Source organism: Sinohyriopsis cumingii, chromosome 6 (assembly GCF_028554795.1).
Source record: "Sinohyriopsis cumingii isolate HCF-2022 chromosome 6, ASM2855479v2, whole genome shotgun sequence".
Classification (NCBI taxonomy): domain Eukaryota; kingdom Metazoa; phylum Mollusca; class Bivalvia; order Unionida; family Unionidae; genus Sinohyriopsis; species Sinohyriopsis cumingii.
The window spans coordinates 65,993,266-66,010,209 of NC_142966.1; the positions used below are offsets into that span (position 1 = coordinate 65,993,266).

General features: G+C 35.5%; 1 long non-coding RNA gene across 1 annotated transcript in view; it reads right to left on the reverse strand.

The window, feature by feature from the left end:
• Positions 1 to 6,902: 6,902 nt before the first annotated feature.
• Positions 6,903 to 16,944, reverse strand: part of LOC149797115 (uncharacterized) — a 43,121-nt gene continuing 33,079 nt past the window's right edge. The window contains exons 3-6 of the long non-coding RNA XR_016421497.1: positions 14,104 to 14,234; positions 13,264 to 13,384; positions 9,741 to 9,916; positions 6,903 to 7,541 (exon numbers count right to left, since the gene is read on the reverse strand). This is a non-coding gene — a long non-coding RNA (uncharacterized LOC149797115). The remainder of the gene's footprint in view (positions 7,542 to 9,740; positions 9,917 to 13,263; positions 13,385 to 14,103; positions 14,235 to 16,944) is intronic.

A 16,944-nucleotide genomic window follows, 5' to 3' on the forward strand; every position in this document is an offset into this window, starting at 1 on the left:
GAAAAGAAGAACCGTATGAGAGTTAGGTTATTTTGATTATTAAATCATAGAGAGGAAAAATGATGCACCGAGAGTCCTGCAGATGTTCCAAGTCGGAATTGGATCTGTTTGCCATGCCACCCAGTATGATGACGATCTAGGAAATTTATCCCGTCTCCTCTTTGACGGAATCGTCTCCCATCGAGTTTAAAATCTATCTGAATAATAGTTAATTGTATTTGAATAACATAGTGATAAAAACTGGCACAGACTGCACCGGGAGTCGATCCAACGTCAACAATTTCATGCATGCCTTGTTCAGCGAAGTGGATTTGTACTTGAATAACAAACTAGTCAGCAGCGGTATGGATACTTATTCTTATCGAGCGTACCTGGGCAATCTGTTGACGTACGGAAAAGAAACCAAGAACATTGATCTGGATGCTTGCTTGGTATGGAAACCTAACACAGTGGGCTTTAACCACGGGTCGAAATAAAACGCTGCAAGTGTGTAATTTAGAACTGATGCAGATCGTTTGCATTTGGACATGTGGTTGAAAGAAAAGTATTTGCTGAACGGAGTAGAGATCTGCCTGGGACTGACTCTAAGCAGTGCCGTTTTCCATGTTATGGCCAGTGCCAAGGAGCAAAAAAAAAACATCATTCAAAAAGCCAGACTCTACGTGGGACGCATGGAACTGTTACATAAAATGGGAAACGACATAAGCCACACTTTGAGCAGAATGACTGATAGGTATCCAATATGACGCGTGGAAGTATAAACATTCAATGTCGCCGCTGCACTCCGATCCAAGATCGAATATCTTCTGTTCCGAGGACAGTTACCCAAACGTGTTAGCATTGGCATCGTTAGCAATTCAGCCCTCAACGAAACTAATGATTAAAATCCTTTTGAATTTAAGCACTAGAATGTCAAAACTCGAAGTCAGTCCTTTTGTACCAGACCCATTGAACCTAAATTGAGCGAGAAGAACTACTTGAGGTCGTACGTTTCCCTGCTCGAAGCTACCGAACATTTATGTACCAACACCAGTCGCGGCATTTCGTACAACGATTATGCAGGAGCTTACACTTTGTGGGGCTTTGATTTCACTCTAGACCAAGGCAGCGACGAGGGACATTTCCACCCTATCAAATCAGACCGCAGAGGAAAAATGGTACGAGTATCTGGAAGTGTTTTCTTAATGGTATAAAGACTTGCGTAATTATTCCTCCCCTCATTAGACTGCTGTAGAGATCCATCGCATCGAATCTCTCTTGGCCCAGAGTACGGAGACAAACGAAGAGACCATTATTTGACAGCAATTTTCAAACAAAATTCAGGATTGAATTATTGACTTATCATACCTGTGAAACCAGAAACGAAATAAAACAACATCAAAATAAATAATAAATAGCTGAGAACTTTATTTCCTTATGAAAAACAATTCTTACAGTTCGTCTTGGAATCCTGTCATGAGCTGTCAAGATGAACTGCTTCATCGCGAACCTAAAGTCCATCAAACCAGAAACAATATAAAAACAAAATGAATACATGGGAATTGTATTACCGTTTGAAAAATTCGTACATTGTTTCTTGGAATCTTGTCTTGAACGTTAACGATGAGCTGCCTCATCGAAAACCGAAAGACCATCAACAATATGTCATCAAGGCGGACGACAGTCATCTGCCAGGAACTCACTTGCTTGCCGTCTATTTTCCCCACGATGCCTGTGCGGAGTATTCTGATTTGTGTAGACTGCTACCTTTGGAAGAAGACATCATCGATTTTATCAGACGAAATGCCCAGTCGAATCTTTCCAATAATGTGACATTGCAAGGCATATATTCCATGGTGAGTGGACAATGTTGTTTGTATTTTCTTCATCAGCGCAGTCTTAGATATTCCTTAGAACAGGAAACGTAGATCGATGGTTTTATGATCGTTATGGTATTTCTTGTCTTTAGCTACAAAACGTAGTGTACGTCAATGGCCCAATGACTTCCATCAGTGGAAGTCTAACTTAACTTCACAACGTTGTCAACTCTGTCTAAAGTAGTTTGAAATAATGTGTTTGTGAATTATTTGTTTGTTGAATATAAAATTTTATGTTTGGAAAATAGTGTTCCTGGTTTGTTTTAGAAATGACCACTTTCAATATGTGCTCGTTGACTTCTCTCTGTCCCTCACTATGAGATGAACTATTGCGTTCCGATCCTACAAAAACCCGTATGGATGTCTTATATCGCGTCCGTGCTTGAACCATATAAAACCGGGAAGTCTCCAAAGTCAGCGGTGAACATAGCAGCAAGCAGTAATGCAAGAGCAATGGAACTAGCAACGTAGATAATTTCAGCCGAAGCGCTGAGCGCACAAAGAGGCCTTGCCATTTTCGTAGCCTCCGGTTGGAGTTTACGAGCACAGGAAAGCAGAACAACATTGCTCTTAATATGGGCTAAGCAAATTGAACTAATACAAATGTCCAGGAGACGAAGAGGTGGAATAAAACAGCAACGACTGTGAGAGCAAGATATGCAGACCTAGTCTGTGAGCAGCCCGCCATTAACGACTCAACAAGAAAATAAAACGCAGCAGCCAACTGAGCCAAACAGAACTACCACCCCAATTAAAGGAGTAAAAGTTCATTTAGGGGCAAGGCCAAAGGTCTTGACTGCCCAGGAAAATATGGACCACCTTACCGGAAAACAACAACTACTACTACCACCACCGCTACAACAACAACAACAACCATTGAAGTCGTTTGCGAGTATAATATCCCTAACTCCGAAGAGCAAAACAGCAACAAAAAGGCATAATACCGACCGTGAGATTCAGAGGACATTAGTATGTTTACTATCAGACAACACCACGAATGAAAACAACAGAATACCGAAATATCAACTGAATCAACGGTTGAAGCAGACCTAGAAGTCTCGACTTCCTCAAATGAGGACGATCTTAATGAGCAAATGAACGATGGGATAGAAGATGAAAACGAGGAAGAAATAGACCCAGAGACGACATAAGAGAATTTCGACCCAATGAAACAAAGGCTTTTAGTCATAGGACTAGGATAAAAGCTGGAGTGCACACCGAAGGCAGGCAATTTCATTAATGCTGTCAAATTCCTGGCTTGACTAAAGACTAAAGATTAAAGACCAGGAAACCAAGACCGCAGCAATGGCAGTATGGAATCAGGATTATTAACCATATCTATCAACAGACGTGGGAACAGCATCCTCTATCCAGTCTGGTAGAAGCTGCTGACTATTTGTCTGTATTACACGGATACGAGGCATTCCCTGTACAGAGCAGCGAGGAAACACAAAGTGCGTCAGAATGTAAAAAAGAAGACCGCAGTGCATCCTTCAAGCTGCCTTACAAAAACAGTCCTTCTAAGAGCTACCAAAAATGCCTCATTATTTTAGGGATACCATTTTGGCATGGAATCCCAGTTCGACTGGTACTGGTATGATCCTTTATATACCGTCTAAAAATAGAAACCGATACCTGATATGACGAAACTCTAATTTTGTCGCCTAGAAAATTATATAAGTAAAAGTAAAGAATTATATCATGTATGCTAAGTATTAGTTAAGTCGGTTAGTTAAGTGTTAGGAAAATTTCTACATTTTACTTAAGATTGCGTAATTCTAATTACGAATTGTGGCTCACAAATAATTGGCTACAGGTAATTCCGACATTCATACAACTGGAAAGAATTTGATATAAAGTAGACCATTGCGTTTGCAGGTACTTTTCTGCAACGTTTGGACCTCTTGTCCGAGTACTTTTCCTCCCTGCCTGTTCGGACATTTAAAGACTATTGTGTGGTCCGATTCCCACTCGTCTATAATCATATGCCCAGATGAGAGTGTAAACACGGAACCTGGGTGACGTCATAAGATCAGTGCCCAATCCCGTAAGACGTCTTATCCTGTTATACCTTCTAATACAGACATCTATTTGCTTAACTTGAGTGTGCGTTGGGTCCAATCCCACTCGCGTTAAGCCGTACATACAGGTCGAAAGTGACTTATTGTCCCACGACCTGTCGGCTAATCAATCAGCACTCGAAGAGTGCATTAATGCGTTGGGGAAGGTAGCATTATTCCCTACCTCTCAAAACAGTCTAAATTCCCAACGTGTTAACGTTGTGATGATTCACTTCACGAAGTAACATAACCTCTCAGTCGTCAAAAACCTCGTTGCGTGCGTTTAATCCGTCAATAATGTTTCAACATCAGTCCGCAGAGCATGCACATTGAATGACACACGCAAGACTGAGAGTCCTTTTTTTTCCCCAATTAACATCTCTGTCTCTCTCTCTGCACCACTTAGTAGCACAACAATAGAACGTCACTATACATATTAACTACATGAGAAAGTACAAGACGAGGAACTCCTGGGGCTATACCACATGGCGCTACGCAAAATGGAAAGGCTCAGGAAAGAGTCTTGGAAATACCCCATGTAGTACATAAGCAGACCAAACACATATACAAAAAATCAAACACTATTATCCAAATCTCTGACTATGTATCTCTATCTAAAAATCCATACAGCTCCAACTGTATGGGGAAGTAGTCCACACAATAAGTGGCAAGTAATAAACAACTTTTAGACTTTCTGGACAATATTAAATAAATAAAGGGAGGTCTAGTTCGATCCAGGTAAAACACAGATAAATAAAGAGTGTGGATCCTGACTCGAATACAACCTACCAAACTGCTTGCAATACCTTATAACGATTAAACGGCACACTTGAACACGCATTTAAACCAGCAGGATGTGTTTTGTTTTTTTTTCAAAATAGTGCACCGTTTCATCGGCAGAATTAAAAAACAGAAGTAAAATAACTTATAAAAAAAGAGAAAGAAAAAGGTAGAGAAAAAAAAACTGGGCAAAATTTGGAATAGAAGGCTATCCAAACAAATATACCATAAATCATACAAACAATATAGCACTATACAACAATAGCATACACGGAATGTAGGAGAGCTCCAGCCAAGGTCAACTAGAAAATCAGGGATGAAAATTCGAAGACGGTGAATGAAACCGATTCGGAAAATCTAACCTGTAGAAAACACTAGGGCTAAAGAATAAATACCCCAACGAAATTACTCCAAATAAAATTTTGTTCGGAATCCTTTTCTAAAGAATACAAACAACATATCAGGGGGTTAACAAACACACATAAAACAACTTCATTATTTTGGTCAAGTAGGGGGAGGCATCTGTCTGGTGCCCCCCCCCCCAAAAGCAAGACTGCAGCTTAATTGTTGACATTGTTAGAATTACCTACTGCATTAAAATAAATCGGAATAAGGTCGACTCGCCTTCGTCTATGATTGGAATTTCACAAGCAAGTTAATACTATTTATACCGAGGCTGTATCATCGAAATTAAGCATGTTTCAATACTCGGTAAGTAAAAGCAGCAGGTTGTAAATTTATTTTAATTATTTAGACTCTTTGATGAAGTGGTTACAGTTTGTGACTGGTGTGGTAGTAATGAATAAATTAAAGAACACCCTTGCATAGAAAATAATCAACACGAAATTATCTGGTCGATATATTTCTTCCTGATTTTTTATTCGCGACCAGTGGAAACAATGCTATATAGCTTATTTTTGAGTAGATAAAATTCTATCATTTTTGGGGGAAAATTATTTTTTATCTGGTCCTCCTTGGAGTTAATTTTTTTTTCTCGATTTAGGGATGATAATATTTTATACGATTTAACGAATTTCCGAAGAAATCACAATGCAGCATTAAAACGAAAAAAGTGTAATAAAGGCACAGTATGTATTTATATATAATTACATCAAATAAAGTATTAACAACAACTAGAATAAATATAATCACTTGAAATCAAAATGTGAAAAAATTTTATATTTCAAAATAGTTTGGTTTGTTAGGATACACATATCAATGAATATTTATAATTCAGCATTTCACCTTAAATATATCCAAATTACATTTTTTTACCTGTATATATTTTCAGTAAATGGACATTCTTTAGATCGAATTTAAATTCCATTTTCAATATTAATTTCTGGTTCAACTTTATAGAAAGTTAGTTTTCGAATCGTCTTAAAAATGTGTTTCTAATGCAGTGATATTATTAATTTTCACAATATGCTACAACGATTCAATGAATCTTAATCACGAGTTGCTAACAAAATGTTTTTTGTTTGCTTCTTTCCTTTATGGTCCAAAGGGCAATACAGATTTTGAATGTCTTCATCAACAGAGTCTCAATTATTAGTATTTTTGATCTTGATGGATACTTTAAATGTCGCCCTCTTACTTTCTTCTTTACATCACGATTTGTGCATCTTCTACTTGTTCGCCATTGTATTTCATAATTTAGATGAAACATAATCAATTTCCATGTTATCAAAACAAATAAGTACAGTTTGGTTGCATCAAACAATACAATTTGTAAAGTATACAAATGGAAAGTGTGGTACAATTTACTTTATTTATTATTATCTTTAATCACAAAATGGTTACAGGAAAATACAAAACGAACTCGTGACACTGTCTACATAACATGCATCACTGGACATACAATAACTGTTTTAAAATGACCAATTTTAAACAGCAAACAAATGTAAAAATCATCCATGCTTAAAAATGTTTAAAAGTCCAAATATTTCAATAACTCAGTGGGTCTCGTGACAGGCGACCATACATGAAATGGCATGTAAACGTTTAAACTAAGGGCCCGAGACTGATTCTTCTCTTTCAGCCAAAGTATGTGTCATTGCAAAATTACATTTCGCTATGATTCGACATGAAATCCAACGCTCAGACTCATTGACAAACGTTCCAGAATATCAATATGCGGTTTTAATCAGAGAATCTAAGAAAGGAAATATTTAATGGACGAAGAAACACAAAACAACTTCTGGTATATATTACTGACAATATTTACTTCAAAATTGTTGTCCTGGCTTAATGATTATTCAGAGAAAATGGCAAAGAAATTATTTTTATATGGAACTGCAAACATAAATTTAACTGAAAAAATATTTATAGACAAAACAAATTGGCCAAGAAATGTTTTATTGGAGAACAGAATTAGTTCTCTGAAGATCGAAGTACTTACTCATCATATACAGTATATGACACTTTGACAAGATGAAAGACTAGTTACCACAGAACACGTTGAAATCGTATATAGTGTAAAAGTTCATATCATCCCTTTTCCAGATCTTGGATTTAATTGTCTGGCATGGTCTTTATTAATTAATTTATTTAGGCAGCTGCAATAGTTTCACAAAAACAGAAAGAATAGATTAAATGGTCCTCAGTAATTTTTCATTATTATATCAGATGAGCTATTTTTCATTTACTTGTACGATCAAGTATGTTCTTTTCATAATAATGACATTTAACAACGTTTCGCTAGAATCAACACATCATGATCCTTTAAATAGGTCTTCTGTCATCATTCTGGGTGCCGCAGGATGAAATCGTACTCTCGCTTCAACTGACACATGACACATTGAGGACAACAGCAGACAGTACAGCAATCGCTCAGGATATTACCCTGTAATATATATATATATATATATATATATATATATATATATATATATATATATATATATATATATATATATATATATATATATATATATATATATATATTATATATATATATATATATATATATATATATATATATATATATATATATATATATATATATATATATATATATATATATATATATATATACAGTATCTATATCTCACTGAGAAATATAAACTCTCTCTCTTATATATAAAGCATGAGAATATGTGCAGCAAATGGGCCAATAATGGCTATTGCCACCCACACAAACACACAGACAGACAGACACAGACACAGATATATATATATATATATATATATATATATATATATATATATATATATATATATATATATATATATATAATACGATGTGAGTGCCTTATTTACGAGTGTACCGGTTGATAAGGCGTTGTCAGTTATTAATGACAAATTACCTTCAGATAGTACCCTTGCACAGAGGACACCACTGTCACCACAAGAAGTAAGAAGACTCTCGGAGTTGTGCTTTAAGTGGACATACTTTGTGTATGATGGAAATTTCTATCTTCAAATACACGAAGCTGCTATGGGTTCACCAGTTTCCCTTATAGAGTGTAATTTATATATGGAACACTTTGAGTCGTTACCCCTAACCACTGCTTCCCATGCCTCGTGTTAGTACAGATATTAGAACGACACGATCACTTAGCAGAAGCTAGAATCTGTGACGGAATTCACATATCACATTAACAGCATTCATCCGGATGTTAAATTCACAATGAAAAAGGGCAGAAATTGCGGATTATCTTTTTATGACACAAGCATCGTCAGAAACAACATCACATTGCAAATTACTGTTTATCGTAAGCCTACACATACAAACCAGTACCGTACGTTGTACTTGCACCGTCCATTATACCAGAAACATGGGGTGATCAGAACATTCGATCACAGAGCCAAAGTTTCGACATTTGATATAAAGATTTAATAAAAGAACAAAACCGTTTCAATGCTGCCCTCAGGAGGTGCCATTATCCGGAATGGACGATTCATATGTAATATGTAAAAGGGCTTCCGAATGCCTGACGAGCATGTTCCAACGACACAAAGTCAATGTATGTTTCAAACCGTACCAGACCCAGGGACAGACATTAACTCATCTCAAGTATAAGTCTGATAGAGAGATATATGTGGACCTCTCTATCACATTATGTGTGAAGAACAGGGTGAAAGTCAGTGCCATCATAACTATATTGGGGAAAAGAAAAAAAAAACCCACTGAATCCGAAATTTAATGAACATCGAAGACCAAGTTCAAACTCATCTGAGGTATCAAGGCACATACATAATGTGTGCACTGGCCATAACTTGGAACTCCGTAAAAACATAGATTGTGAACAAGCCTGGTTTCAGCAGGGGGTTAAGGAATCGATTTGCATCCTTGTATAGAAACCGACGCTGAACCAAGATGGGGCCGTTACAACCTGCCGCATATCCCGGACAATCTGTTAACATCGTTTACCATTCCACAGAGCGATGTTGACCATCAGTAGAGATCACCTCAGTCTTCTGATGAAGTTCTTAGCGGAATGACCAAACCTTTAGGTTAGCTTTCTTTATTTTTGTGTGTATGTAATTTAAAAGTTAAGTACATTGTCAAATATATAGATAAAAGCAGGAAATTATTGTATAGAACAATTGCTGATTTTCCATCTGTTATTTAAATGGTATAATCAAAGGTTTTTCATATTTCTTGAAGACCTCTCCGGTGGCCTAGTTGTTAGAGCGTCCGCCTCGGATGCGGGAGGTCGTGGGTTCGATCCCTGGCTTAGTCATACCAAAGACTTACAAAATTGGTAGTAACAGCTGCCTCGTTTGGCGCTCAGCATGAAGAGGTTAGTGTTAGGACTGGTCGGCCCGGTGTCAGGATAATGTGACTGGGTGAGACATCATGCTACATGTCTGCGGCATGATGCCCCAGTGCTTAACATCACTATAAACTGTCACATTGCGGACATCGTAGCGATATGACTGAGAAATTGTTAAAGCTACGTTAAAAATCCAAATCACATCACATCACATATTTCTTGAATATACTGTTGTCTTTGTTTTGCTGTGTGTTTGCTGCTCCCCTTTTTGTCACATATGACTAGCATTGTATCAGTGTTCAGTTCCCCCCTCTCATTCTTACCTGGATTTTATTGGCTTCTCGTACTTTAACCCTCAGAGCAACGAGCCAGGGTATGGGGCATCCAGATGTGGGCACGCACTGCATTGGACCGAAACAAATCGGAAGACAACATGATTCGCCCAGGTACGTAGACAGGTAGCAGGAATAACAGGGGGCGCAACACCATACCATTAGACCTTGATATGAATATGGGACCAATTTCAATATGATTGTGCCCGTTTATTACAATATGTCGATGAATATAAAGTATTTTCCTATAAACATGTAATACAGAGTAAGGCTTTTATGTCATTATTTAAATGTAAATACTCTTTTCTTAACATATGCATGTATGTAAATACGTTTGTTTGCATGCACGTTTTTCCTGCTGGATGTATTGTTTATGTTATTTATTCATATATTGATCCATATGTGGTTTGGATGCATACATGCGCGTGTAGTTAGTTAGATTGCAGACCGATAAGAAGGTACATAAGCGTTAGTATCATAGATTGGGCACCACTCATTGTATATTTTTTCACAGATAAATTGTGGGTTGTAATATACTTTTTTCAGCTCTGCCAGGTAGATAAAGAGCAATGAGAATCGTTGCCACGAATTCCTTTTTAATTATATTATGTTATAGGCACGTTGTATTTGTTGGGAAGTGGAAAGTAAGAGTGAATTTAAGATGGTGCAAGACGAGTGGTTTCTGGGGAACTGTGAAAATTAAGTGACATAAATAATACATAGGGGAAAAAGAAGATAACTTATAAGCATGGCAGCTTGCATGAACTGAAAGTGGTCCGTAATATTTACAGATATCTAGTGTCATTGCAATTGTGAAATAAATAATTTCTGAAATTTAAAAGGTGATTTTGACATTATATATTTCGTTCTAAAATATCTCTGCAAAATAATACAGATGCGAAGAATGTTTCAAATGCGATTACTATATATGACTTCTATGATTATAGAAATTAGATATGATTGGAAAAGTATGCAAGAATGTCATATAATGACTGGTATCTTTGAACCTTAAGTTTGAAAATTGTTCAAAATCTGATCAACCACTTATTTCCCAGTCTATAACGGTACTTAGTATGCAAGATTGTGATATAATACTCTGTTTAATCCACATTGATATACTAAATTATTTTCCTCTTCCATGGGAAGTGTCCACATATTTAAAAGGAGACTATACTCAAGTTTCTTTACTATAACTATGTCTTTCAGCTGGAGATTAGCTAAGAAGAGACACTATTTGCTGTAATTTTACATGCAAATAACTTTTCTATAACTGAAGTTATAAAAGAAACTAAACTCTGTTTTACCTGTACACAAAAAATTATCAAATCAAAAATAGCAGTTTTCTCTTGGCAAATATGTATCCCTTCAGCCAGTTAAGAAATCAAATTAGACTTTAATTTGTTTTGTTTTTTCATTTCCTCTTCCCTCTTTCAATATTACTATTATCAATGTACTTGTACCACTTATGTCACATAAAATGATTTGTATTATTATTATTATTATTATTATTATTATTAACAATGTCTGCACTATTACGATACTCATTATTATTATTATTATTATTATTATTAGTAGTAGTAGTAGTAGTAATAGTAGCATTAGTAGTAGCAGTAGTAGTAATAGTAGTAGTAGTAGTGTTAGTAATGCTTCTGACCGGGATAATATTGCAAAGGAAGTTAAACAAATTATAATTGCTTTTAACGTCTATCTGAGTTTTGTCAGAACTCGTCATAAATGTCTGTTTGACCGGGTAATTGATACAATAAAGAGATTTATATTTTACTTTCATGTAGCGCAGACAAACTATGTCAGGAACAGAGGTAATTTCTAATTTCTTTTTAAACGGTGTGAATTGTGCGGATGTCTTTGTATTACCCAGCAATTGTATATTGATGTATGCGAGCTTGCACCGGGCTAAACCGTTGTCATGTTTCACTTGGTAGGGACTTGCTTGATTTTTTTAATAAGGTTCATTTTGATAACCATGTCAATCAAAACAGGAAAAGGGTAAAGTTTGGGTTTTGTTTATTGAAATGCCGAGGGTTGAAATGTTTCAGAAAAGACTTTCGTACTTCTTAAAATATTTGGCATAAATTGAAACTTGCAGAAATCGGAATATTAAGGAAAACGGCAAAATGACAGAGTTTCCAGATCCTATAGGGACGTGTGTAAATAATGACAGTTAGATAAATCTGGATTCTAATTGGGTAAATAACCTCTTTGGGGGATGTGTCCATGACGAAATATCGTGTTTTATAAAAAATATTGCACCACAAAATCAGACAGTCTAAGTCTTTACCCGAGGCGAAGGGTCTAGTATCTGAGGATGGCGAGATCAACAATAAAGTTTGTAAAATGGAATGAAGTTGATAGTGTTTGAGAGACTAGTTACCAGGGTTATAAGAAAAGAGGCGAACTTCGAAAGGGAAAGCTACTGTGTCTTAATTTCATACAAAATGTTTAATTGATATGATTCTTAAGTTAATTGTTTTGAATTTAATTTTCTCAAATAATATATTAATAATGTTTGCTAAGAAATTAGTTTTATTAGGTTTCTGTTATGCTGTATGCCGAACAATTGTTACTTAGCAATTCTGTAGTTAAGATACGAACTGATTTTTTTTCTGTTTGTTTGACTAATATGTGAATGTTTTAAAATTATGAATCGGTCATATTAACGTTTGATCAGCATGGCTGGAAAAACGATTATTTATTGATAAACATTATGCGTACATTTACCTGAAATTACTCAAGATAGTGATTAGTAATTCCCAATGGGCTATATTGTCATTAAGCAAGAACGATCTGTGTTTTTGATCAGTTAGTAACGGTTACTAGTTCTATTGAAAGAATAGGTTAAGCTTCCTGCATTATGTTAATTTTCTATGGGAATGAGAAATAATGTGTGTATGCAAAAAGGGCAATGTTGTTTTGGATGCAACGTATTTGACCTGAAACCATTTCGCAGTTAGCGTCGGTTGTGAAATATTATACAGGCTTATTCTGATTCGGAGAGGAGGCTGTGCATTCAATTCAGGCGTGAGGCAAAAAACAGATTTAAACTGCATTGATCATATTTTCAAAAGGAAAATAGATTCCATGATTTATATAAGGGTGAACTACAAAAATAAGAGTGGACATAAATCTGCCAGTATATATTACGTTTTCTGCATCGCATTATAATGAAACTGTTGCAATTTAAGTTCAACGAGGCATTGAAGTTAATCAAAATATCTATTACAAAATGGCATTGAGATCGGATCGGCTGTAACCTTCTGTTTATATTCATAGCCCAGTAACCCCCAGTCAATGACAATGCATCGATAATTGTCGACCTATCCTGCCCAGACAAATATCTGTAATAATCCGTAAGTTCTATGAACGCAGATAACCAATATTAGATTCAATTCCTATTATAAACTGGACTACAAATTTATAGTCAGCAGGAGAGAGAGAGAGAGAGAGAGAGAGAGAGAGAGAGAGAGAGAGAGAGAGAGAGAAAGAGAGAGCTTACACGAAGTAGCATCTTCCAGACATCCACAAACCCCTGTGCTCCAGTTTCTATGACTAGGGCATTGTTGCTGCGGCTGCTGATTGATAATAACTGTGGTGGTGTTGGTGGTGGTGTGATGGTTCTTCAGAGAAAGGTAGAGAAGCAATTATGAAATTGTATAAATATTCATTTGTTTAAGAGCACGTGATACGGCAAATGGAGTGAATGATAGATACATCGTTCATTTTTATTTTCGATTCATTCTTGGTGTTGAATTAAGTTGAAAATCAAATATATGATCGAAATGTTTTTCTCTCATTTTGAAACGTAGATGTTTCCTAATTCTCACAGGTTCTTTCCATTCCAATTGATATATTTCATTGTAGACATAAATACTAAAGAAAGGAAAACAAAGCAAGAAACAATCACATAGACTCGGCTGGATACCAGTAAGCTAGGTGGATAAATGAACAATTGAATGGATACAGAGAGAGAGAGAGAGAGAGAGAGAGTCTCCGTCACGATAAATCACTTTTTATTTTAGTACCTATATCTTAGTACCTCCCATTAGATTCCAAATTAATATTTAAACAAAAAATAAAGCTGCGCTAATTTGACCGAAAGAAAACCTCCGTTAAGCATAAAATGAATCATAAGCCTTTCTCATTATGTACAATAATGATGCTCGCATTTAAATGCATTCTAATTAAACCTAGTGATCATGTAATATACTAAACATTTAAGATAACAATGTGCGTGCTATACTGAGCATAACACTGATCTTTGTGTATAATATTTTGAATACGAATTAGGGTTATTAATTTCTAGGCCATCTGAGCTAACACATTATTCGATACACACCGGTGGAGCCATCTGCACGTAACCATATCCGGGCGGTTGTCCATATTGTACATTGGAGTAAAGTCCTGGTGGACCATAATGCATTGGTTGGTTGGTCATAACCACCTCTGGTGATCTTGGGTAGCTGGAATCTAATGATGAACACATAAACTTAAAAATAAGCACTCTCACATAATAATATCGACTTGATTGAAAGGTCAAAAGCTTTAGTGGAAAATATTAAAGTCTAAATTCGGATTTGCATGTATTGCAGTCCCATGATTTGTGAATGACATTCATGCTAAGACTCAAAACTATATGACCCAAACAACATATTATTTGGAATGTTTCTGTAATATTGGCATGAATATAGGCAAATAATATAGGACTCTCAAAATAAAAACTTTGTAAAATTCACTTTCCTCGACAAATGTAACATAAACCGATCTATTTCAAAGTAAATCAAAAGTACAAACGCGAATGCATAATGGTGAATACAATTAACGGACGGTCTCGTTTATCCGCTACAAAGGAAATTTACACCCCCATGACTATGGTTGAACCAGTCATTGCGCTCTCGGATAGCACGCACTATCCATTTTAAATCTGGAGCAGAATGGTCATGTGACAAGCTACGACAATTTATGGCAGGACATTGATGTCAATATGTATTATCAAACATCGAAGATGGCTGTGAATTTACTACTTCTTAACATCAAATAGAAAGCTGAAATCAGACAGAAATCAAAGTAACAAATCAATAATATATATAAATTTACCTCATGGTTTGACTATAAGCAATTGTTATGTATATAGAAAATTATACCAGTTAAATTATTATGTATATAGAAAATTATACCAGTTATGGCATATAGATGTTTAACTTTGTCCATTAGTTATTTACTATTTTGATTACCGTGCATATAGAACCGTCATCAACGATCGCAACTTTGTGAACTGAATGTATAATGTTTTATGGAAAAAAGTGGGTTCTTTGTAAGATAGTCCTTGTATTTTATCGGGTAAATTGAAATATGTTCGCCGGATGGGGATTAGAGCTTGTCACATCAATAGTTGATAATATGGACATCGGTGAGATTATTAGTGCTAAATAAAGCATTCAATTTCACTATTCACGATGTAAATAACATTAAATGGGTTACTGATAAAATATTGAATGTTTTGTTCATTTCTTGCAATGGCGTATTAAAGATTCGCTTTCATCCATAACATTATATATAACAAATACAGTCATATTCAAAATATATGCACATTAATGCCATACCAATATGAAAATAAAATAAATCGTGACTGTAATAGAAAACGACCCGAATTGTGTTTCCCATTCTTTTAAGGTCGGAAACAATGAAAGAAAACCTTTCTAAGACTTTGGTTATTCGATGCTCGTCAAATGCTGCTTTTCCCGGCACTAAAATAGTCCTTATTTATTACATGAAATGTTAATCAGTCTTGTCGCCGTAACGACTTGAAGACTTGTACTTGATGACTAATCATTTGTTTTCACTGGGAAGTGATTTATTATTCTAATTTGCTTTATTTTCGGTTGGTGAAATCCACACAGTTACCCTACCCACACCATTCCCATTTATGGGGGTTCTTTATGATTTATTATGATGACGATACATATTAGTCACGAAGTGGAAGTTTTCTGTTTTAGATAAAATATTGAATGTTTTGTTCATTTCTTGCAATGGCGTATTAATGATTCGCTTTCATCCATAACATTATATATAACAAATACAGTCATATTCAAAATATATGCACATTAATGCCATACCAATGGAGGTTGCCCAAATATATTTACTTGATACGATCATCGCGATCATCTCTATGTAAATCGTTTCTTTGAATGATTAACGTTTTCCGTGTTGTTTGTCTCTCTAGTTTAGTTAAAAACACAAGTCTGACTCAAATCTATATGTTTCATATTTCAAAAGCAAACACATAGTTGATTACAGTGGCACAAACTTTATGAAACCCGCGTATCATGTATGCTACTAAATGCATGCCGTTGTGTGAGAATAAAAGCTAAATTTTTCTATAAAATGAGGGCATGCAATGTATAGAGTAGTATAAGTATCAAGTTCGTAATTGAAAATGTCGCAACGTAGAACGCATCTTTGCTAGCCAAGGTTTCGACGTGATAACCCAATGTATACTTTAGCGTATCGAGCAGATATTTATGTGCTTCGAGTCTCTGAATTTCACCGAGGCAAGAAACAGCATCCATTCTAAAAATATTTGTTTAAATTGGAATACTGTTCCTACTTGATCAAGAGAAGGCGAGAACACAACTTGAATGGATTGATAAATAAGCAATTTTCATCTGCCGGTCCGTGTTTGTACAAACACCTTTGACTTCAATAGATCTGTAATGTCTTCCCTCGATGTTAAACTTACAAACTACAAAGTTACAAACTATCCTTTTTAGGTCAATTTCACAATTGCTTACTTGGCACTACACACTAAGCGAGACAGAAGATTAAATTAAATAGGTGTCGCTAGGACTGAGCACCATTATGTATCTGTTCAATTCAAAAAGGTGTAGATAGGGTCATCATACCGGAGTCTTTGCCAGCGAAGTTGAAATAGAACGTGATGTCTGTTTAAGTTGTTGAAATCAAAGGTTATAGTGACGTCGTAGTTGCCTGCTCCCACTCTCTCTCCTATATATATATATATATATATATATATATATATATATATATATATATATATATAATTTGCATTGTCTATTTGATACATTAATATCATTATACGCTATAGATAATTGTACGTTGGACATATCCAAAATGAAATTCATTTTTCTATCTGACCTCAATCATTGATTTTGGTTTCGCA